This window comes from Zonotrichia albicollis, chromosome 3, assembly GCF_047830755.1.
Source record: "Zonotrichia albicollis isolate bZonAlb1 chromosome 3, bZonAlb1.hap1, whole genome shotgun sequence".
Taxonomy (NCBI): domain Eukaryota; kingdom Metazoa; phylum Chordata; class Aves; order Passeriformes; family Passerellidae; genus Zonotrichia; species Zonotrichia albicollis.
The window spans coordinates 26,490,397-26,516,057 of record NC_133821.1 but is presented as its reverse complement, the minus strand read 5'-3'; the positions used below and the strand labels follow the sequence as shown (position 1 = coordinate 26,516,057).

General features: G+C 38.9%; 1 long non-coding RNA gene across 1 annotated transcript in view; it reads left to right on the top strand.

The window, feature by feature from the left end:
* The window catches only part of LOC113459571 (uncharacterized), a 181,920-nt gene that overhangs the window by 121,873 nt on the left and 34,386 nt on the right, over positions 1 to 25,661 (top strand). The window lies entirely within an intron of this gene.

The window sequence follows — 25,661 nt, the reverse complement described above, 5'->3', positions numbered from 1 at the left end:
TAAGGCAGCCCGTGTCAAAGAATTATGGAATCATAAAATGTTAAGGCCGTGGAAGGTACTTTAAAGATCATGATCATCTCAACCTTCCCGCTGTCAGCAAGGACACCTTCCACTAGACGAGGTTGCTCAAGGCTTTAAACAACCTGGCTTTGAACACTGCCAGGGTTGGGGCATCCACAGCCTTCGTGAGAAGCCTGTTTTGGTGTCTCATCACTCTCACAGTAAAGAACTTCTTCCTAATATGCAACCTAGATTTCCTCTCTTTCAATTAGTACCCGTTCTCCCTTGTCTTGGTGTGAAAGTTCTTGATGATTAGTCCTTCTCTGGCTTTCCTGTAGGTCTCCTTCAGATACTGGAAGATGCTGTGAGGTGTCCACACATCATTTCTAATTGTATTTGCATTCCCTCCAGACGAAGGAAGGAATGATGAATCTGACTCCATGTTTTCAGAAGGCTAATTTAGTATTTTGTGATACTGTATTATATTAAACAATACTATACTATACTAAAGAATCCTGAAACATACTTAGAGAATGCTGAAAAGATAATAATAATGAAAAATCGTGACTCTCTCCAGAGTCTCCCAACAGAGCTTGGCACTGATTGGCCAATGAGTGAAAACACTCGCACCACAAACTATTCGAACAATCACCTGTTGGATAAACAATCTCCAAACACATTCCACATGAGCAAAACAGAGGAGAAGGAAATGAGATAATTATTGTTTTCATTTTTCTCTGAGGCTTTTCAGCTTCCCAGGAGAAAAACCCTGGGTGAAGGGATTTTTCAGAAAATGTGAATGTGACAATTTCCTTCTCCAGGCAGAAAAGTCCCAGCTTTCTCAGCCTGTTTTCATAGGGGCAGGTACTCCAGTTTGTAAGGGAAGTGTTCCATGTCCTGTTAAATAGCAGGACTCCATCACATCCACACTCCATACATCACTCCACCTACACATCGAGGTCTTTCCCACTGGACATACCTTTCCCTGACTTCACAAGCCACACTGCAGCCCAGATGCAAATATGAGGCAGAGAATCCTTCAAACACTATTTAATTTAAATAAATCACTTGAAGTAAATGTTGAAGTAAATAACTCTTCTGTTTCATCTATTTCCTGCCTGAAAATGATAAAGCAGGATTTACAGAAGTAAAAAAGAAAAAAAGAAAGATCTGTAGACTTGTACTGCCTCCACTCCTGGGACATGATTAAGGTTTCTCTAGAAATTTTTGGTTGTTTTGGATGGGATGTGTCTCATGTCATTTTAGATGGCAGTTAAGTAGATACTTGTGTCTAAGCCAGGTGTGGAATTTTCTTCTTCTTGATGTTGAGGTGTATCTGCCATACTTTTAGGCCCCTGCTCAACAGAGCACCAGGGCACATGTTTTACTTTAAAATGTTAGTTCCAGTCTTTGCTATGGAGAGGTGGCTTTGAGCACTGCCCTGAGTGCCAGGCTGAAGTAGCTTCTTAGTTCTCTTTTAATGGGATGCTTACAAAGAAGAGCAAAAAATATTCCACTACCACCAGATTTGTGCTAGATAGCAAAAAACTCAGTGAAGATCTATCAACTGTGCCAGAATTACAGAAACAGGAATAAAAAATTTAGTTTTCAATGTCCTATATGAACTTGTCCATAGATCTCCAAAGCAAGGGGTTGCTGTTTCTGTTATAGCTGCTGTATTTTGTGTGTATCTATGACAAACTTTAAAAACCTTTTTTGCATTACTGATTTTAAAAATATTACAGAAATGTACTTTCCCCTTTAGGGGTATTTATTGGAAAACCTCTGTTCTGTCATCTATTCCCACCAGTGTTAGCCCACATAAGTGAAGGCCCAGAGATAAGTGTGGAGCTTTTCATATAATGAGGTGGCAAGGAAGGCTGCTCCTGCTGTCTTTAGCTAAACTGGACAATGTTTTTTCTGGAACAAAACTTCTATGTTTCATCTAGAAAGGGGGTAAAAAGCCTTAGCTTTATATATTTAGCATATAAAAGCCTCAGCTTTTGGATATTTTGTATAAATATTTGCACCATGTTTATTCTGGAGTTTGTGTGTGGTCATCTTTAATTGTTTTAAATAATCATAATAAAGAAAAGAACCACTGTTTTTTTACAAGATAGCCGGAATGCAGTTATGTAGGGAGGTTGAAGTAGTGGCCTAAATATACACAGTTCAGTGAAATATGGAAGGAATGGATTTGTCTCAGAAAGTCTGAGACAAAACAGAGCTCTTTCAGGAAAGCCATTGCAAGTACCAGCCTGGATATTGGCAATCTCTGCACCTGCTAAAGATCCACATTTATACCAGTTTCCACTGCACCATCTTTTGGCTGTATGAATAAGAACAGCACAAATTTGGATTTCAGAAGACCTTATTAATGGCATTGTAGAAGAGGGTGAAACTACAATGACTTCAAGAAGGAAAAAAAGGATAGAGCAGCTGACAAAGGGTCTACTGTATGTTCAAGTGGTTTTGAAAGCTGGGCTGATGTTAAATCAAGCTTGTGGACTGATGTGAAAATTAAGGCTGTCTCCTTGAAGCTTCTGGCAGCTGCCCTGAGAGCCCTGGTTGTTATAGAACAGTTGCATCAACACAGAAAGTGACACCCTTAGTTACAGGGATGAGATATTATACCTGGGTTTTTCTCTGCTTACTCTCCTTACTTTGGGTTATTTAAGGCTGTTTATTTGCATGGAATAGGCTGAGTGTTTTCTAGGCTTTGACTATTTACCTTTGCCAAAATAAAATTGCCACTTTCTACTTCTCCACCCAAATGCCAAAAGAAGAAGTGTCCAAACCTTAGCCCTTGATCTGAAGGGAGCACTGAATTTTGGAAGTGTCCCTCATGCTAATAACGAGGTGACTTGAAATCCTGTGTCTGACCATCTCTAGACTTTCTGGGATTTGAAAACAACTTCAGATTTGATATTTGGCCTAGTTTCTTAATGAAAATGGAAAATTGCATTTCCTCAGCCTTCCTGAAGAAGAGCCCATGAACCTGATGAACTTGAGTTAAAAACAAGGACTAGCAGGGTGCTATGTCTCATCTCATATGGAGGTCAGCAGGAGTTTTGAGCAATGTGGGACTGATCCCTCTAGCTGGAAACTTCTTTATTTGCCTCTGAACTCCACAGCCACTGGGGTTTGAGACCTACACAGGTGTGCAGTGAGCTGAGTGAGCCATTTCTTTTGCTCAGAAGAGGATATTTGTGATGAGGGAAATCACAGATTTTATGTGCTCACATTTTTTGATCCTCCTTAAGCAAAAAGGAAACATTTAGAATGCCAAAATCTTGTCTTAATATTTCACGGAGGTAAGTCTTTTATAAATGCATTGCTGTAAATGGCACTATAAATTCCCCACTATGGAAAATTGCTATCTAGTTTGAAACGAGGCAGGATAAATAGAACTATAAAAGGTTACCTGGAGTAAACAGATAGGGTTTCCAAAATGTACCACATGAGATAGATTGGAGCTCATAGTAATCTGTTTTCCATGCTTAACATATGATCAGCATCAGCTGAACTCTGTAACTGAGCTGCCATCTGTATCAATCCTGTTCCTGGATGTCTTGGCCCTGCTAATGAAATCTGGAAGTGGAATTGTAAATGGATTCAGTGAATGGTAGATGTCAGCCCATTGCGTGATGGGCAATCATCAATCATCCACTGTCAGTTATTTCTGTCTCAGTGAGTAAGCCTGTATTTAAAGCATAAAGTAAGAATGTTGCCAGACCACAGGAACAAGCCCTGAGCTGTTTGCAGGTGCTGCTATTCACAGCTGCCAATTAAACCCCTGACATTTCCATAATGGCCAAGAGGCAAGGCATATGCACTTGATACAAACATTTTTGTAAAAATTAATCTCAGTTTATCAATACTTCACTTTTTTCTTTTTTTTTCCCCAGAGCGACATACAACATCCTGCTTTGGGCCTATTGTTTGTTTGCCGTAGAAAGAGAGAAATACGAGTTGGAAAGCAGCCAGGGCATTCATTTCCCCAGGATATACAGAGGATTCCAGTGGCTCATTTCAACCCTTAATTGGGGAGGGAAAGCACAGTAGTGAGGAATTCCACCTTCAGAAAATGGTGTGTGTGCCCTTTGCCCCCCAGCCATGTGCGCATACTCAACTCCAGCATTTCTCATCACATGCTGGCCCTTACCTTGGTAAAAATGTAATGTTTGGTTTGGCAAATGCTGTTCCTAAAGTTACCTAGCCCACTGTGGTTTGTTGCTAATATAACAAAATGTTACCTTATCTGGATTTTTATACAGATGTCTGGACATACTTCTTCTATCAGGTCCTTCTCATAACCCCTCCACAATCTGAAAAAAAAAAAAAAAAAAAAGAAAATCCAAACGACAAAAACCTAGAAATGTGAGCACATTTTAATATGCTCATTCTTTTCTTTTGGGCAGGAGAAAAAAATGAATTATCATCTCAACTTATCAAAGACATTCCTCAATATTTCTGCAAGTTTATATAAATTTCATAAAATTGCCAGTGATGAGCTAGGGTGTTGTTTTTTTGGATTTTTTTTTCCTTGAGAAAATATTTTCATGGGAAAAAAATTATATATTTCTTCAGAAAAATAAACTGCCTAGTATTGCCACCTGACATTTATAGTTTGGAGGACATAAAACTTTTCAGAGGTCCTTTTATTTCTTGCTCTCAGCTGTTTATAGTTCTTTAGGGGTACCCTGATCTGTAAGTAAATACAGAAAAAGAAAGAACTGCATTCACATTTTGGAGGAGATTTCATTACATGCTGATTGCTCTGCCCTTTTTTGCTGCAAAGACTAAAAAACGCAGAACACTGAGTGGGAAACTGGATAGCACTGGGGCATTTTAAATTTGTCTTCTTCAGTCTTCATGGTATTGAGGGAGATGACACAAGTCACCCAGAAATTTGGAGTGGATTCTCATGTTTCGTTCTGTCTGGTTATAAAATGCTGCACTATTGGATTAAATTAATTTCTGAAACCTATAGAATTCTGTTAACATGGCACATTTAGAATTGTTGTTCGAGAGCTTGCTGGCATGTGGGTTTCAAACTGGGTGTAATTGTTTGCCCAACAGCTGTGCCAGTGTGCTCATGGTCAGATGCAGAGGTGCCAGTGCAGTTCTATCAGCATAACTTATTTTACTTCACCACACTGACACAAGCTGTCCTGCCTTAAGCATTTCATGTCAATGGAAGTAGATAAGTGTACCTATGCTGAGTAATTTCCTACCTATCTTGGATCTGAAATTTTAAGTATAGAGTGAATTTTACTCAATTCTTTTGTCCATGTAGGTGCCTTGAGAAGTTCCACATTGCTTTTCGGGCATAGATGTTGCTTCAGGACTAGTTTTGAAATCAGCTAATTCAGCTTATTTTCTAACAAGTTTCTTAATTTTTAAAATTTTCTTTTTCATTCAAAACCACTCAAAATGTTTGAGATCTGTGAAAACATTGCCTTTAGATGTTAAATAAGAATGTTAAAACCTGATTAATGTTTTAATTAGGTCTCTTCGGAGCTTGAAGGACCTAACTGTCTGAGTTATCCAGTGTAGATCAATTAATCCCACATATATTGCTGTTTTGTTTTAAAATAAAGAAAAACGAAAGCACTAACTTAAAACTAGCTGACTTAAAAAAGTCAAAAATCAAAAAAATCTCCCAAGTCTCAGCATCAAGTGCTTCTTTGTAGCATATCTTTGTGGCTGTAAGGTAATTTCCTGTGTTCAGGATGACTCAGCTTTCATTATCACCCAAGATAACCATCTTCTTTGGGTGGTTCCATGTGAGCAGAAATCACTGAGGTCATGCTGCCGTGCTGTCCCCTCTGACTTGGCCCCCCTGCTCTGAGCTAAAAGGCAAAGGCAAAAGGTAACTAATCCCTGTTGGACTAAGTTTCTGTGATCTTGCAGATGTTAACAATAACAATACTGCTCTGAGTATGTCCACATTTAGAAATGCAGAAATGTCCAAGCTGGATGTAAATGAACCATTGTGGATACTGGACACAGTAAAGATGAGCCAGCAGAGAATACCAAGAGGACTAATTTACCCTGCTTTTTGCCAGTGGTAGCTCCATATAGGCAAATTTATTCTACCAGAAAGCAGGCTTATTCATTATTAGCTCATTTACAGCTAGTCTGACTACTGGAATTTGCATTGTAGACACACATTCTATTAAGATGACTATGTGATTGTTTTAAATAACAGTACGGAGGTTGAGATTTTGGAGATATCTGAGGGCTTCCATTGAAGTTGGTTTAAGAAGTTGCTGCCTCCAGTGATCTCTTTGGCAACTTCTGCTGAAGATGGCATGCCCCATGAATTGGCACATGAGACCACATGCCTGCCTAAGGGCCTCAGGTGTTTACAACACAATATTTCAGCTTAAATCACTGAAGAGGATTTGCTTGCATCTAGAGTCCTACTCTAAATGATGAACTGGATCACAGCAATTGTATCTCTTGATGTGGCAGAAGCAGGCAGACAGTTTGGTGATAATGCTCCATATCTCTCCTTTTAAAGAGCCCAAAGAGACCTGGGTGCCAGGGCCCATGGAAATGTCCTTCTGCTCTACTGTGCATCAGTGGTTGAGCACCTCATTCTCCTCACATCCTGTCAAAAATATTTGTCCTTTTAGGGTTGTGGCACTATGTAGCCTCCTACTGTAATCTTTGATCCTGGTACAGAAGGCAAAGCACAAATGCAGATTTCCAGCCTGATGACAGTGAGATTTCTCAGGGGCTTAAATCAAAACATAAAATTCCCTTATTCAAGTTATATTGCCTTTAACTTCAGAGAAGTTTATACATGTGAACATTCCTGGTACAAAGGAATACTGGTATGTAGAGGAGGATTTGACATTATGAAAGTTAACAAGTACCAGTAGCCATTCTTCCCTCTATTGCTGCACTTGTGCATGATGAACTCCAGGTCTGTCTCTTGCCTCCCTACTCCTGGCGCTGCCCAGCTATGATCTAGTGTACTGACCTCACTAGCCAAGTAATGGCTTTATGCTACCAAATCCCATCAGGAACTCCATGTCTCTTGTGGCAGTCTTCATCCATTGCTAACTTGTATTATCACTGGCACACTTAAAATTGTGATGTTATGTTTCAAAAGTTTTTGAAGCTGAAACACACAAGCTCTTTTATTTCTCTTCTGCCCCGTAGGATTATTTTAGCTCTACACATGCAAAACCTCATATTAAGCAAGAAATTAATCATATCAGGGTAAAGTAGCTACTGAAAAATTGCCAAGCACCGTAAACATTGGTCGAAATGCAGGCCAACCATTTGCACAGCAAGTAATTGGAGCTAGAGATTCACTGGAGCGGCGTGTAACTTTGGAGCGATGCGTAACTTTTCATTTTGAATTAGAAAGCTTTTCAAACAAAAAATGATATCTGAGAAGACTGCACTACCTAAAAGGTTTCAGTAAACACTGAAAAAAAAAAGTGTTAAAATATGCTGGAGAGATCAATCATGCTTTGTGGTTACTTGCTCCATGTAGTTTCACACACATTCTTTGATAAACAATGTCCTGCACACTCTGCCCAGACCCATTATTTTCTTCAGCACCAAAGCGTCAAGGGCCAGATCCTCATTTGGTTTAAGTCAGCAGAGCTCTGCTGAGGTTGACTGCTTGCCATTGATTTATGCCAGCTGAAGATCTGGCCTGAAGAGTGACAAAAATATAATTTTATGTTTTATTTATGGGTGTAAAACAATAGTCCTAAAGGGAGCAGATGTTCCATGTCAAGGGAGGAGGTTTATTAAATGCAATTCCAGACACAAAAGCTAATCTTTGTGGTCAGGGAAGGCATGAGGCCTGTTTTACATGATGAACTTTAATTGAAATCTTGCTCTTTTGTGTTCATTTATTTCTTCTATTCGGGAGCTGACAAGCGTCATTTAAATTACTTAACAGCTGCCAGACACCTTAAAAAACAATAAATAGTTGTCTTAGACACCTGGAGAAGGTTAGACAGTCTTCATTTGTCTTCCAAGTACCTGCTGAAATGGTATTAATTTGGTATCACATATTTTTAATTAAGTGGTCACTTCACTAACGAAATTTCCATCTGCTTCAGATGGAGCTGTGGGGAGAAAGATCACTCCGCTTATGGAGGGTTTTGCAATTGCAAAATGTCTTTTTTTTTGCAGTTTGGATTTAAACCCAAAGGATTTTGAAATCATCTCGAAAAGAGAAGGGAGTGTCTGCCTCTAAGTCTCAGGCCTCAAACCTCTTATTGTCCCCAGCACCAAAACTATTCCCTTTGTGAATGATCTTCCCTCTGTACGTCCAAGAGCAGGAGTTCCTTGGCTGCCAAAAACTGAAGTTAGGGAACTGAAAGAAAATCAGTGGCAAAAGCCTGCTTGCAGGAATGTCAGATTTTTTTTGAAGCTCTCCTCATCATGTTTTCTTTCATTGAGCCAGCATTTTTGACTCCCATGTCACTGCACCACCCTAAAAAGGAGAGAGCATTCAGTGATGTGCCTGTTCCTTGGGTTTAAATGGCCAAGAAATGTACTATGGCGAGATCTGGGCTCTTTAGAGGCACACAGCAATAGTCAGCGAAGCAGTGCTGATTCACATCAGATAAATTTTGGACAGATATGCACAAGGATGACATTTACTCCCTGACCTTCTGTGATCCTTCCCACACCCTCACATGGATCGCTAGAGAACGAGCTGTACTTATCAGAGGTCAACAGTGACATGTAAACTGGAGCTTCAGAAAAGACAGTAAATAGAGGAAAATTGGAGTGAATATTCCTGTATTCTATTAAAAGAGAGGAACAAAAGTAAAGATTGAAGAAGGCTGTGTATGGAAAAAGAAATGGAGAGGGAGCAAACTCCAGTGTTTCAGCTTGGGTGAGATTTAATGTGAGATTTTGTTCTGAATCAGGCTGAGCATAACAAGTTTGAAATTGTCTATGAACCAAAATTAGAAAAAAGAAACCTGAGGCTAAGCTGTCAGTGGGATGCAGGGAATGCTGAAACATTTCATTCATGTTTCACCATAATTTTTTGTTAATTTATGTTAGAAATCTGGTATATCTTCATTGGAACTTTTCAACACAAACAGCAGCAGCAACCACAACCTTCCATTCTATAAATATCAAAGGAGAAGCTTCCAAGATTATAAAAAAGCCTAATACTTGTTATCCTCCCTGAATAAGAAGTTAACAGAATAAGTTTTTCACAACAGATGTATTTGGTTTGACATAACATTTGTTTCCTTTCAAAGCCACTCTGAATAACATTTCCAGTTGCACATTTCAAAAGGCATGACTCACTTCATGGGATGGAATATGTCTATGGTAAATGTATTCTACAGCCACACTGGGCCTTCTAGACTCCTTTGTAAGCTTTCCAGTAGAGAAACCCTTTAGAACATAGTCTCACCTGTTTTAAACCTCTCTTTTAGGATGATGTAAATTAGAGCCTGGAACTGTCTTTTTCCTCTTATCACCAAAAAGCAGTGTAGGGTGAGTAAGGATCAATCTAACTTCACCCAAATATTCTTGTCCATGGGGACAGTTGCTGTAGTATATTGTGGTAAAGACTTCACGTCTACAGATACCATATGCAAGAGAAAGGTTTAGGCATTGGAGTGAAGACACAGAAGAATAACAAAATGCTCCAAAAATACAAAGGGCTTAGTTAGAAAGAAGTATGAAAAGGCCTAAATGTACACAAATGCAAAGTGCTGGATGAATATGTTATATGCATAATGATCACTTCAAATGTGAAAACAAACTGAGGGGCAGTAAAAATTAGGATTTCCAGGGAAAGAAAATAGAGGATTGGTTGTGATAACAGGGCAAAATACTTTCTTATCAGATGATCTGTTTTGTCTGGGGGCCAGTTTTCAGGAGAAGCAGTAGCCCCAGAATTTGAGTAATTTCATACCAGAGCTTGGAAATGCACAATAGAGATTATTCCTGTCTGGGAAGAGAATGAAAAGAGGGTCTACTAAAGAGGATCTCATCCAGCCCTCACTTCATTCAGCAGGAATCTTTTCCACTGACCAAAGCAGGATTTGGATCAGACCCTTTTTTACCTTCTATGTTGATGTCTGTCTAAAAAAAAAGACTTAGGAAGAGACATGAATGAGAGCCCAAGTATGACACTAAGAATGGCTTTTTTGGGCTGCTGTAAGGAAAAAGGCAAGTCTCAGAAAATTATGAAGCAGGCAGCTGGCAAATCAGAGGGACTGTTTTACAGCTGCAAGCTGAGTCAATCTCTAAAATGTCTTTACGGAATTAAATGACATTAAGCTTGGTGTCAGTAATTCCCTTAAAACTGTGAGCAAACACTTTTTGAGCAGCAGATTTAAGGGCAGCGTCATCACTTGGCAACTTTTGCCACAGCGGGACTTTGCTCTCTAGCTTACTCTATTTTTACACACAATATTTGAAAGATGTTTTGCTGTGGTTAACAAAACATAGTTGCATTTTATATCTGATTCAAGAGAAACCAATAATAATAGAAGTAGGGTAACATTTTTGTATATGCCTGACTGATTCCCTTTGCCTGTTTTGAACCTACCTAACGGCAAACCTCACTTCATTCTACACTGCTCTAATTAATTTGACAGGACTGGAAACTTGCTCTTCCTGTTCACACTTATTATTCATCTCTTCAGAATGCCATGTAGGGAGTATGAAGCATTTACCGAATCCCTCAATGCTAAATACACCTTTTAAGCTGACTCTGCACAATGCCAGCAGTGAGGAGATCTGACTAAAAGGGCAGCCAAAGAAAAAGAGCATTTTCCAGAGCATCGTCTCTTTACACATGGCTAGCAGGTCTTAGGCAAGGAAACTATGTCTTTTTACCCCACTTCAAATTCTATAGTATGCTCTGGGGATTCCAGTTTAGTCCTACTCTATCTGAAAGCTTTGCTGTAGCCAAAGCAAATGACAGAGTGATCATACTCAATGAGCTCTGATGTTAGTTCACAAGAGCCACTGAGTAATTTCATACAGGCGTATCTTTTAACCTTTCATCACCCAAATTAGAAACATCATAACACAACATAAAACACATCTGAAAAATCCATCAGAGACAGGAACTCAGAAAAATGCGAGTAGAAATAAGCGTTTTGAGATGTAGGTGTTTTGAGAAAACACTGACATTGAATGTTAGATTTCCTTTTTTAAAATTCTCAGTGCAGAAAGGGATCTTTTACAAACACACAAAGTGATCAAGGAGTTTAAAAAGTGAAACATGCTTGTTTGCATACACTAGGGAAGAAACTCAGACATTTCATATTTTAAAAGTGAAAGATCAATGAAAGAGATTTTCAACAGCAAGTTACCAGTTGGGTCCTTGAATCTAATCATGAGCTCCCTTTGCACTTTTATGCCTGTATAAATCTCACTTTACATGAAGCTAAAGGTGAAGTTTTCAGAGTACCTGAGAAAATTTCTCCATGGCGTAGGGCAGCACTGTGCGCAAATAACCACATCAGCTCTAAATGAACTAACTCAAGTACCAAATGGGACAGAATCACTGTAGCAGAGCAGTTTTTCCAGCTTTCTGCTCTTAACCTCCAAATATTTCTTTGTGTGGCATCCACCAGAGTTAGATGCCACAGTGTGCAAGTCACTGTTTTTAATGAGGACTTACTTTCAAAGAGGTGTGGAGAAGCAGATGGGCATTCAATGGGATTTTTCAAGGCACATGTTAAAATGGAAACTAAAGTAACTACACTTAGATGCTTCTGAAAATTAAACACTTTAAACTCCTGAAAAAAATCAGAAAACTAAATACCTGCCCTGCTTCTGAAAAGTTTATGTTGAGTAATTTTTCCTAGTACCTGAATTTTCTTATTCATATTTCGTGGAAAAGCATGGAGACAATCACACATAGGCTTCCTTATTCCCTTTAGTTTTTTCTTTTCTTCATTTATCCACTTGTTCACCTATGGAAAATCTAAACACTATTCTTTTCACAGTCTTGGAGCTCTTACACTGATGTTACACTGTTCATCTTTAGGCTAAGCTTAATGAAGACAAACAGGAGACTCCCATCAGTTCAGCTTGGTTTTGGATCAGATCCTAATAGAGAGGAGTTGGGTTCGTTGAATTGTAGATAGAGTAACAGCTCAACTCCTTCAGGCATAACTCCTCTCTGAATTGTTGTAGAGGAAAACCCACTCTAAACAGATTGAATCTGGAAAAAAACCTTGGATAATTGGGAGTAGAATGGGTCCATTGACTTCAAGAAGAGCTACTGCATGAATAAAAGGTGGTCTGGCATTGGCTTTTGCCGTGTTACATATGAAAGATGGTTCTTGAAACTAATTAATCCTTGGAAAGATCAGCTGACCCATCTCATTGTTAGCAACACATTTTTAATTATTCATTTTAGTCAAGCATCATTTGAACACAAGTCAATTTGCAATTTCATTAGAGTACAGAAAAGGCCTGGGGTCTATTCCCAGTAAAAAGGAAAAAATCTCTGGCAAAATTTCATAAAAGATGTTAATCCTTTAATTAATTTTATGTATCAAGTAAGAATTAATGTGTCCTGCTATTTAAGCAGAAGTCATCTTGCCAAGAAATGCATTTTGTCATACCTTCCCCTCCAGGAAAACCTCTTTACAAGCTTTGTGGCAGAACACCCTGGCAACTAATGACTAGCTTTGAAGCAACATTCACAGACCATTTGCTTTGATGACATTTGGAACTTTTTTCTCCCCCCTAGTACTCATTCCAAAGTCTATTGTAAATGTAGAGCTCTCACCCCTCTGCTTTTGAAAACTAATCAATAAAGTAAGATTTGTCAGGTTGCATCTGAGGAGTATCACATCTTTTAACTCCCTTCTTGGTTGAGCTGCTGTACACATTTTTAAACTAAACCTTATGAACATATTTGAGTAGGTTATACGTACTATATTCACAGGCACACAAGGGTGACGCGTTTCTTTTTTTTTCTTATATTAACTTCAAAAGCTTAAAACTTCTGCCAGTTAACCTTCCATAAAACTGACATTATATGGTCATCATACATAATCAAGTGATGGATTGCATGCCAAGAAGACACAAAGAGCAAATGTTTACACTTGTTATAACTATGAAAATTACAGTATTCAAAAATGGAAAAAGAATACTTCACTCCATGCTAAAGAACTCCAAAGAAAACATATCCATGTTAGTAAATACTGAAATGAATTTTAAATACCTCACTAGCATCAGTGTAAATCCTAGAGTGAGGCAATCTGTGCTCACAGAAAAGAATTGAGATCAAAATAAGGGCCACAGCGTTTCATCTTTATTCTAACTTTTGACTTTTCTCAATCAATGCTAAAATCCTTAGGTCTGATTTCTCATTTTAATGGCTTTGTGCTATGTGTCTCAACCATACCTCATCTAATTTAATAAGATGCAAGCTAAGGAAGTACTTAAGTTACTTATCAGGGGTTTCAGATGACACATTATTATTGTACTCAAAAGTCAATATTTGCTAATCATGTTAGTAGAGGAACTGATCCAGAGCTACAATTCTTGAATTGCTAAGGCATTTAAGATTAATTAAACCTGTCTTCTCCTCACTTGTCATATACACACATAGCACAACACCCTCAATCCCCACCCCTTCCTCTCTTCTGAATTGGACAAGTCAGTTTCTCCATAAGGAAAATCTGCCTAGTCCACAGCTATAGGATGAAAACCTCATAATTTTCTCAGTTTTCTACCTCCAGTGTTGGGATGGCCATTCAGAACCTGACTTCAGGTCCCAGGGCAGGTCAAGTTCAGCACTTTGGCGTTGTGCCCTTTCTCTTTGACACTGGTACAACTTCAAAGCAGGCCGTTGTATTCTACCTGTGATCTTTGCACAAGACTGTGGTTGAAATTAGGAGAGAGCTGCATGCTAGCAAAAGCAGAGCCAATCTGGCAGTGTGACACAGGTTGAAAAAGCCTGATTGCTCATCTTGTTTCAACTGGGCTTGTTCATCCCACGGTCTCACACGTTAAAGGTACTGAAATGCTGAGCAGGTCTTATTCCTCATAGTGGCAGAAGAGAAGTGAGTTTACACGTTACTATCTATCCTAATTTTCATTTTATCACGCATAATGGGAACAGTTAAAAACTGATCTATGTCTCTCTTTCTCTCTTTCTAAGCTGTTGTTGAATTTGGTATGTACAACGTGAAAAGATTAGTGTATTTCCTAGGGCTAAGTGCAGTGTAAGCAAGTAATGTGCAAGCTTCCACATGCAGACTTGCCAGTGCACGATCAGGCTGGATTTCCAACCCTTCTGCCGCAACAGCCTCAATCTCCTCTGAGTGTACATCAGCTGCTCAGAGGCCATGTCAGTGTCTGGACATGTGCATTTGATTAGCAGTGTGATGGCTTCCTGATAGGATTGTATATTTATTCAGAACCTGGCTTAGAAGGAGGCACAGATCTGCCTTGAAGCAGGAATCTCTTAGTGGATGAAATGTGGCTTACCTGCTACCCAGAATATATTACTGTAGTTTGTGTATTATTGTGGTTTTCTCTTGCTTGACTTTAGGCAATTATTATACTGATCTAAACAGAGTGGATTGAATGTTTACATGAGAATAATAGAGCAGAGTGGAGATTTGCAATCAGACACATTGGTAGAGTTTCTGATTTACATAAAACTTATGCAAACCAGGAGGATAGTTATATCTATACTAGATTAGGCCAGATTTACGCTCATAAATGGGACGGTAGTGTTGGGAGACACAGGTATGAATCAACAGAGTCACTTGTAAAATTGGTGTTTTGCAAAGACTTATAAAGTGTTTGTTTCACTTTAGTGGGGAAGTGTTCACTGTTATCAGGAGATTGAATAGATATTGTTTATTAAATTGTACAGTGACTGCATGGGGTTTGAAAAAGACATATAGAACATCAATACACACATTAAAAAAGTAACTGTTTTGAGTACTGTGGTATCCAGCCTGCAAATGTTTCAGATCAGCACATTATTGAGTATAATACTCAGACGGACATTTTGCCAAATCAGAACAACACATTCTGTTTAATATTCCAACTAGTGTTAAACTATTAATTTAAATGTGTTAATAGTGGCTGTCATGTAAGCTGAGCATCTGAAAGCCTCCCAACAGTCATGCCTTATCCTCAAGTAATTTATTTTTTATATTAATTCAGTAAAAAATATAAGATAATTTACTCTTTAAAGTGGTTCCCCCTCCTCCTTTTTTTAAATTAGACATTATTTTATGCATGCCTTTTAACTTACTAATTTATTAATTTAGCCCTGCCACACACAGGTTGAGTTACTATTTTCTTTTCTTTATTTATTTGTCTTTAGATCAATCATGGTACTATTTTTTGACATAGGCGTGCTTTTGACATAGGCAAGATCTCACGTTTTTCTCTGTATGCGTACCTTTTTGCCTCAGTAAATTGTTAGTGAATATCACACTTACCTTTACTGGTCTATGCAAACTCAGTTTGATAATCTTAGCTCATCTTCCAGTAGAGCACATATCTGTATCACAGATATCATCTTTGAAACTGGCACTAATTGGCATTCATGTTGGAATTCTCAGTGGAATGGCCACAGACACAAGGTGAAAATTTGGCTCTGTTGAAGGCAACAGGAGTTTTGTCATTGACTTTAATAGGGTCAGGACTTCTTCCAGAGACTGAGCTGCCTCTCATACAGATGTTCAGACTGAGATGGGAGATTCAAATCCTCTGTGTTTGCTCATGACTAACAAAATGTCATTTTCTGCTAACCTTTGTCCCCCTTCTGCCAGGATCTAGTATTTTTTTTTTAAAGGAGAAAGTGAATAAGTAAGGCCCCCAGCTTCGTATTGCATTGTCTTCCTCAAATTCCAGTTCCCTTCCCTTTCTTTGTACTTGATATAGTATCTCTCCATGCACAGTGCAAGCTCTCTGTCTTCTATTATCTCTTGATTCTTCAGTTCTTGTTTATTTTTAACCACTCTGTTTTCTTAGCAACTCTACTTTCAAGGAAGCTCTTGCTCTTGAAAAAATGAAATTCCTTTAATTCAGTCTATCTTTCTAGCAACCCACTGTTTTCCTTGTGTCTGCCTCTATTTTCTCAGAAGCTGTTGTTTCTTGCCATTTCTAAGAAGCTTCTCAGTCTCTGGTAAGAGAATCTACATTTCTCCAGGTTCTGTACTTGGCTTCATCTAAAGGGAATCTTTGTCCTTTTCTTTACTGACCCTTCCCTCCCAGCACCTGTCTTCTGTAATCTGCTCTCATTTCAGTTTGCTTTGGATATGCACCTTCACTGACAGCTCCTTTATTTTTTCTGTCTCTCTTTGCCACTTGCTCTCCCCGCCGCCTCACAGAGGTGTCCATGTCAGAATCCTTGAGGTACTTGCTTTTCTCTGACAGTTATTCTCCTCTGCACATCACAGTCATTTGCCTCTGTGCATCCTGCTGTCACTTACATAATGGCTTGACTTCCTAAGGTTAGTTATTTACCACTTCTTGCTGATTTTCAGATCCACATCTCCTCTATCAATCCTGTTACACTTGCTGTTTCCTCAGTTGTCTCCTAGACCATCTTTTTCTCTTATCTTGCTGCCCCTTCTGCTGCTGATTGTCTTCTCTATCGCAGAAGCAATCATGATTTTTTTCATCAACACAAACTAAAAATGTTATGATAATCTCTGTTACTGATGGATGATGTCAGCAAGATCTTCCCACTTCCTCTCCTTCCATCTAAAATACTGCTTGCTAATACTGCCTTGTCTCCACCAACCATCATCTTCCTTGATTTTCTACTGCCTGCTATAAGAAAAGCAAGCCATTAAAAATTCTGTAAAATCTACTGCTTGAGGTTCTACTGCCATTTATCTTCCACTCAATTTATCCAACTGCTTCTCCCATTCTTCTCTTTTACAGACTGCCTCTGTCCCCTTTTTCCTTTCTGTGTTTTCTTCTGTGTTGCTCCATAGAGTAGGAAGCTTTTTTATTTTGGTGTCATCCCTCAGCAATTTTTTCTTTTGCTTCTTGAAATCTTTTATAAGAACTCATCTTTCAGCTTTCAACTGTGCCTTCCAGCACATTAAAGCAGAGGCTTTAATGTGCTGGAAGACAAAAACTGAGGCCTGTTACTGTAATGTCCCCTCACGGCCAAGTACAGCTCCAGTGAAGGCGCTGTTCCCAACATTACCTGGAGATGGTAGAGAGCACAGACTGGCACTCGTGTCTGAAATGCATGAACTACATGTTCAGTACTACCTCAGTGTGCTACAATACATCGCTGTTAAGAACTCAGAATTGTCTGCATGCTATGAAGTAACTGCATTTCTCATGTAGTAAAAAAAAGAAAAGGCAAATGTGGAATGCCTTGAAGCCTAGAGCAAAGCTGAAAGCTGCAAATTCTACAGCTGCTCTTATCTTACATTGAAACACACTGGCTACTCCTTTGAAAGTTTTGCATTAAAAGTTAGGACAGGAGTTCTTGGTACACCCAATTACTTGCTGGGACTTGGAAAGCATTGCTACACAGAATTTTTACTGGGTGAGTTTTTACAACAAAGGCCATGTAGGAATTAGCATGAGGTTATCTTGGTTTTACAGAGCAGGGTGATTTTTTTGCATAGGTTTTTATTTTATTCTGCAAAGCTTCCCCTGGCAACATAAAAGGAGAGCTGGACGAGTGCAACAATTGCAACAATTGAACTCCCTATGACAGAAGTAACAAAATACTGCAGTGTGTGGACGATTGAGTGAGATATCAGAAATATTCCCTCTGATACAGGAAGAGAATGATGCCACATAGTATGATGCAAAGTATTTAATTCTTTACAGTCATGAACTAGAAGCTGTGTAGGCCTTGACTCAAGAGTCCAGATGTACTGGTGGACAAGTGAGTCATTTGCCAGTTCATACAGGGCTATGCCTGATGTTATGAACTTCAGACCAGTATATTCTGTGTTCTGCAAATTACTCTCTTTTTGTGTCATGACCATGATACAGTTTGGACAAAGTCTAGAGCAGAAGGTTTTAAGTAGTGAGTTCCAGAAAAATGAATGGAAGAATCCAGAATTCAGTCTCCAGATCCACGTCACAATCTTTGTGATAATTAAAACTCCTCCAATACAGGAAATTAGATTAGATTAAATGCTTTGAGCCACTGCATGACCTCTGTATTCCGCCTTCCTTCTTGTGCAATCCATATATTATGCTGAACCATTTTTCTTTACAGAGTGATAGGAAAGGTTTTCTTTTGGGAATACTTCAGTTCTGAGCCAGCTTTGACCTCTGACTCAGAGATCAATGCTTCTCCACAATCTAGAAAATTGGAAGGTGACCACCATCCCTTCACTGTGTCCCTGTGGCACAAAATCTTGTCTTCTCCTCTCCCACACCTGTCTGTGTGCTGACAGCAGGACCAGCTGGCTGTCCCTTGGCAGTCAGGCCTAGGCTTGCCCTCTCCATCACAAAACTGATTTGAATACATTTACATGATTTACATTATTCAGTTCTAGTGCCCAGGATTACCTCAGCTGGTCAGAGCGTGGTGTTAATAATGCCAAGGTTGTGGGTTTGATCCCTGTATGGGCCATTCATTTAAGAGTAGGACTTGATGATCCTTGTGGGTCCCTTTAAACTCACAATATTCAGTAATCCTGTGAAGGTAATTACTGCAAATTCCTGGCCTCTGAGCCAATCAGGGCTAATCAAGCCTCATGACCCCTTCAGCATAACACTGGTTGGCCATGCAGTACTATGCTTGCCTAGGAACACTGAAAATCTGTGTGGGTTACCAAGTGCTGTGTGAGTTGTCCAGCTGCAAGTAAATTTTCCCAGGCATTTAGAATACACCTTAGAAAAAGGAACTTGAAAAGGCATTTCTGTTACCAAGTGCACCGTTGCAAACAACTATCTCAGCCAGCAAAAGGTGAAGAACACCTGTGGGGCTGGAGTAAGAAACCACAAGTTTACCACTGAGCTCAAAAAAAAAAATTTCATGTTTCTGTAGTAAAAGGACATTTTATGTATGAGAGGTTGACTTTCTGTGCACAAATCTTCTGGTTGTGTAAAGTGTCCCCAGCTCCACGGAGGAGCTGTGACAATTTATACCAGCTGAGGTGCTGCTCAGCATTTTTGGTTATGGACCTTATTTACTCATGGCTAGTTAGAGTTCCTCTGGAGCTGTTAACAGCACTGTGTGCATGTAAATCTTGCTTTAGATGACTTTGAAACAGTTAGGAGACAGCCTGCCTGTCTATAAAGTAGAAACATCCTTGAACATATGCCTGGCATAAGGTTAAAATAGAATAGTGCCCCAGCAATATGAAATATAGCTATTATCACCTAAGTGAAGACCTACAAATTATGTCCACTAAAAGTTGTCACACAGGATAGTTAGGCGGTAAAAAAGTTCCCTTGTGTTTTGGCATAGCCTATTTCATTTGTGTCTGTGGTTTTAAGCACCCTCATCCCAGAAGATAGCTAGCTCCTCATTCACCTCAGGGTATTGTGCTAACTCACCGACATTTTGTTCTAGAAATTGCTCAGTCAGGGAACGGCATCAGCCGTTTTATTGAATTAAGTTTGCTAAACAGTCAAACAGCAGCCTAAGGTAGGCAAGGCCTGAGGTACTGACAGGCAGCAGCAGTTACTACTCTTTGCAGTAAAAAAGGTCAGGGTAAATGAGAATTTAGTTGTCTGGCTAGCTACTTTCTGTGTATTCACACAGGTAATTCATATGTTCCTGTGGTGGGATGCGGCTATGCTGCAAAGGTCAGGTGGCATTTTCACAGCAAGGCCCTGAAACACAGACATTTCAGAACACACTCCTCTCCCTGTAACACTGTGAGTGGTACCAGCAGAAAACCAAGGTAACAGTGAACAAGGAAACCATTGCTTTGTAAACCTCCCTGAGCTCAGTATGCACAAAGCCAGCAGTGAGCAGGAAGAAGGAAAAAGTTCAGTCTTGTGTATCCTTATCAGCTGTCCACTTCTTGGGTGAAGCTGGTTCTGCAGAGCACATGACATTTCAATGTTCTCCTGATGTTGTGTGTGAATGTAGGGATATAAAGCACATATTTCTAGGTAGCACTAAAGGGGAAAAGTAGGTCCTCTGAAAAAATATTTCTGTACAATTTTTTAGCTTATGATACTAACTTACAACAAAACTTCTCAAGACTGTCCTTGCAAGTCATTTATACCATAAAACAAAAAATTACACTAAGTCTTCATTAGTACTGTAGCTAGTATTGTAATCAGTTTTGACAAATGTGCTCAATTAGTGGAGGTATTTTGATTTAAGATCCTGTTGAGGAGCAGTCTAAAACATATACTTTAAATTACTCTTTAAAATATGTCCCATGGTACCTCACTACAATGTATACAGTACACTGGCTCTGTGTAATGAATTCTTGTCCAATGTTGTCATTAAGTTGCAGTAAATATTGAAGCTACCTTAATTTTAAAATAATTTACTTCTTGATTTTAGCTGATAGATATTCTTGTATAGAAAATTAATAAAAATATGTACACGTATAAAACAGGGCAGGACTTCTGCTTTCAGCTGTTACTATGGCTGAAAGCAGAAGTCCTGGCTTCTATCAGCAGTATGGCAGTTGACTGACAACAACATGGAGAAAACAGTCATACACAGGACTTCTCAGGGTGAGAATGAAAGGAATTAAAGTCCCAGGCCCTCTCCTATCGTCTGTCATTTCTAGCACCAAATTAATTATTAATTAATTGAAATACTTCCTGTGAATAACAAAAAATCAGATCTGAAGGGTAGAAGCAACCATTTCTCATATGTGGTCAGGCCATCATGGGCACAACACTACCATGAAATGGAAAGGACAGAGAAATTCCACTGAGTAGACTGGGTGACAAAAATGTCAGCTCTTTAGAGTTTAAAAAATAATAGTATTTTTCAGAAGTTTGATGAAACTGACTGAGATGAGGGAGAAGAAAGTCTCAAAAAATCCTTGAATCTGTCAAAGAACTGATGGAGGCAATCATTGTTACTAGAGAATCCATGGCAGATTCTCATAATATGGGATTCAACCAGAAAAGGTTCAGTTTGAACTTTCATCTTTTAGAAACTCCATTAATTAGTCTGTAGGAAATCAGGCTCAATTGCTTTCAGTGCTCACAAACTACTTGTGTTTTTTTCTGGAACACAGGCAAATTGCTGAGATGACAAATATATGTCTTCCAAGAATCTCTCTCTCCTTTTCATGAATGTCTGAATATTTTCATTTCCCAAATGTATATTTGTTTGACAGTTTTATACCTAACAGATGTTTTATGTAGATTTATTGGTGCCTCAGACTTTTCAAGAACATGAAAAAAGGGTCTGTCTTTACCTGGACTACACTGATCGAAATTATCTTAAACCATTGTCAAATTTCTTTCCATTCACCTCCATAAGTCTTTCCACAGGCTGCCCTCCAAGTTTTCTTTATATCTCTCTGGTTATCTATTACAGAACTGCCATTTGGTCAGACTCTTTTTAATGTGTTACATTATCAAGATTTGACACTCTGGTGGAGCGTATTCAAAGTTTGCTTTGATTTCGACAAATTTTTCATCTGTGATGTGGGGCCTTTAAAAAATGTCAGGTCTGCAGATTTCTATCGATCATATATGAACTTGTTGTTCTGACTCCACACACATCCTTTAGAAGCAGTCCAACTGCTCCTCCACTCCACACCCAGAGATTACAGACTGCACAGTTTTAGCACGTCAAACTTGGGATCCTGAAATGTTGGGAGTGCATGACTTACAAAGAAGAAAATATCTGAGGTAGAGATCTAACTAAAAATAAATGTAAATTTGAAATAGTAGATTGTGCCACTCTCCCACAAAGGAGCAGGAGTCTGGTTGTTGTGAAAGCTTTAATAGGACAAGATTCCTAGTTAGAACTACATAGCACATCACATCAGACATTTTTGCATTACAGTTACAAAAGAGAAAGAGAAAAAAAGAGCCCCAAAGAGTTTCAAAAATGTCCGTATGAGATATGGATAGCAGGCTTCTGTAAAGAGGTTGGCCTAGAAAAAGAATTGTATTGAAAATAGGCCTGTGAGACTCCACTCCCAGCCCATAAACAGGCACAGTTTTCTTCTCCTTTCTTACTATTGATTGGCAATCTGGAATTCCAAAAAAGGAGAAAATCTTGAAAGCTTTTGACACTGTATCTTGGATACAGTGAGGTCTTTGTTGGTTTGACTGTCACTTCTGATACATGGTGTACATCGAAGTCACAGGACAAGTAAGCATGCTGCAATTTCAGCAAGGTGGAAAATAGGGTAAAATCCAGGGTCATTTATTCATTGTTAACCCTATTCAAGTTGAATAAAGAAGTAGCTATTCCAGTTAATGATGTCTTCTTTTACAGCATTAGAGTTTACAAAACCATCTATCCCTAATGTCCCTATCCAGGTACAGTATAGCCTAAAAGAAGCAACCAAAAAGTCAGGAATTCAAATATCTGAATTTCTAAGCATATTTCAGGAATTTGATATAGAACATGAGAGAGAACTTTTTCTAAAAATGATCCTTTGCAAGTCATTATCGGTGAAGGAAGTTGTGCTGGTTTTGGCTGGGGCAGTTAATTTTCTTCAAAGTGTCTGATGTGAGGCTGAGTTTTGGATTTATGCTAAGCACATGACTGGTAATACAGAAATGTTTTTGTTTATGCTGGGCAGGGCTTACCCAGAGCCAAGGCCTTTTCTGCTTCTTGTACTGCCATGCTGGCAAGGTAGTTGGGGGTGCATGAGGAGGCACAGCCAGGACAGGTAACCACAACGGACCAAAGGGATATTCCAGACAATATTGACATCATGCTCAGTACATAAAGCTGAGGGAAGAAGGAGGAAGTCGTGGAGCATTTGCAGTGATAGCATTTGTCTTCATAAGTCACTGTTAGGCGTAATGGGAGCCTGCCCTCCTGGAGATGCCGAACACCTGCCTACCCATGGGAAGTAGTGAATTAATTCCTTGTTTTGCTTTGCTTTCCCTATTGAACAGTCTTTATCTCAACCCAGGAGTTTTCCAGCTTTTACCTTTGTGATTCTCTCCCTAACCCTGCTGGTGGGGCAGTGAGGGAGTGGTTGTCTAGGGCCTGTCTGCTGGCTGGGGTGAAACCATGACAGAAGTGTTAACACTTCATTTACTGTTTCTGAACGCTTACTCATGGCTTGGAGAACACATTTTTCTGTCCCTCATTATGTCCTTTTTTTTTTTGCTGTCACACTTCAGCTTTCTGAAGCCCTCTAACACCCAAAGATGCAGCTAAGTAGATATAGTGAATATCTACTAGGATACTCAAAACCAGCTGTTCATTGGGCTCTTTATTATACCCCTCTGAACGGCCAATGTGACTCACCATGAGTAACTTCCTAAGGTGCTTAAATACCCTTTGACACTTGGCCCTAGAGCTACAAAACTTGCCTGATGTACGCTCAGCTTGAGGCATGTAAGCAATCTCCCCTGCTCAGCCAAAAGAAAGTACAACACCGCAAACCTAACTTGCCATGATCAGTTAGAATATGAGATTTTATTTGGATCTCCTCTGTCCATTGAGTGTGGCAGTGTATGCAAAACTTCATTTCCATGTCTACACAGATCCTATTTTCCCAGGGTTAAAACTTAAATCAAGTTTTTCCTTTAGGGAATACAAGCTGCAAAGAGCAGACAACCTTCATTTAAATATAAATCTATAAATCCTTTAGTCTTCACCTCTTTTAACCACATTGAGGTGAAAGCTGTTAATTGTGGTCTTTAGAAGGTATGTGTAAATGCAACCTTTTTCCCAAAAAACTTTGAAAATGCATAATCAATAATATTTTTGATAAATGCTACTGCTAAAGACAAGAACTACTTGTAATAGTGAAATGCATGGGCTTGATTCTTTATTCAGCTGAGTCACCCCCTTACCTCCAGTGCTTTAAGGAATTCACTGCAAGAGCAGGATCAGGCCCTTAATGGTCTGCCAGCTCCATATCGACATTATACCCAGACAGCTGTCACTGAAATTTATATTTAGTTGCATAAGAACAGTACATTAGATATCCTTAAATGTTTTAGGAGGCAGGATTTTTCTGACTATTCTGGCAAAACCACCAGTACATGTAGAAACCAGAGCTGTGAACAAATACTGCAGTTATGATTTACAGCACAATTGCCAGAGTCTTTCCAGCTTCATCTCTGATGGCCACTTACTCAGGCTGTCATTTTTAGCTCCACAGATTATATCTGCCTTGGCCTCTTCCACAAACACTGGATTCACTGGAGTGTGTTGCAGACAATACAGCTATCAAACAATGAAGCATTTGTGTTCATTTTCTTCTATTTTATCTTAGGAATTCTACTATTTAGGTCACTATCTCCTGCTTCCAGCTATTCTTTACTGAAAAATTGTAGCTCTTTTTAGGCTTAAGAAGATAAAATCAATGAATTCATCTATGTTATTCCTCTGGGTATAAAGGTCTAGATGTAATAAGTGGTACACATAGTATAAGATTACATTGCTGTTCCTGAACTGCCGCCCCAAGATTAATTGTGCCTTATAGGCCAAAATTTGAAGAGCTGCTGGATGCAGGCCTCTCTGAAAATCTGATACAACTAACACAATAAAACCCCAGTATTACCAAATTTCTCAAATGCTTTAAATGTGATCCCTCCCTAGCATGAAGAGGAAAGGTGTGAATGTATGTCTGTGTAGAATTTTAGATACAGATATGGAGAATAATGGTGAACAGATCCTCTTCCTGATTGTATCTGCCTTTCCTAAAAGAAATGAAAAAATCCACTACAGGTTTTACTTGAGAAAGATAATGCTTGGATTTTAGCAAGCAACATCACTCATTGTGAAATCCATCAATATCTGTGGAATAAAAATTATACTTAGATATGGCGACATACAGGAATTCCATTTACATTACATTTAAGCTCACTGATAATTCTACTGACATAAAAAATTGGTATGCTCTGAATGAGAAGATGGGTGCTTAAGAAAACAGTCATAATTTAATTTAGAATGGATTTAAGATTGTTATTACTATTTGTATGGGACTTTTTTTGCCTGGAGGAAGATGTGGCTTCATAATGAAATGCCAGCTATTGAAATACTAAACTTCTTAAGTGTACATATGTATTAATTAAAATTATGTAGATACTTTCCTGATGAAGATCTATTGTCTACCACAGTCAGTCAAAAGACTCCATAACTGAGGCATACTAGTGGGCCACCAGAACTCACCAGGAAGCACAAAGGATGCTGAGCACAACCTATAAAATCTGTGGGGTCATGAGCCTGCTGCTCAACTTTCTTTCTCAGTAGTGAGGGGACAAAGCAAGTCAAATGACAAAAAGAAGTAATTCTATCGAGTTTGTTAACTGAGAGATGGCATAGCAGGGCAATTTGGGGATAGTCAGGCCATGACCAAAAAACTTTGTCAGTTTGTCTCACCGTCAAAAAATAGGCACTTATTAAAAGTAAAATAAATAACAAATAAATAACAAAGTCTCTCCGTCATGATTAGTTTAAAAGCAGAGGGCAATAAATTGCATTTACCTCACTATCAAAATTGGTATGTGTCACACTGACCAGCAGATTCTTTAAATTTGGTTTAAATAAGCAGCACATATGTTGTACTTGAGTGGGTAAGAAGTGACAATTGGTTGAA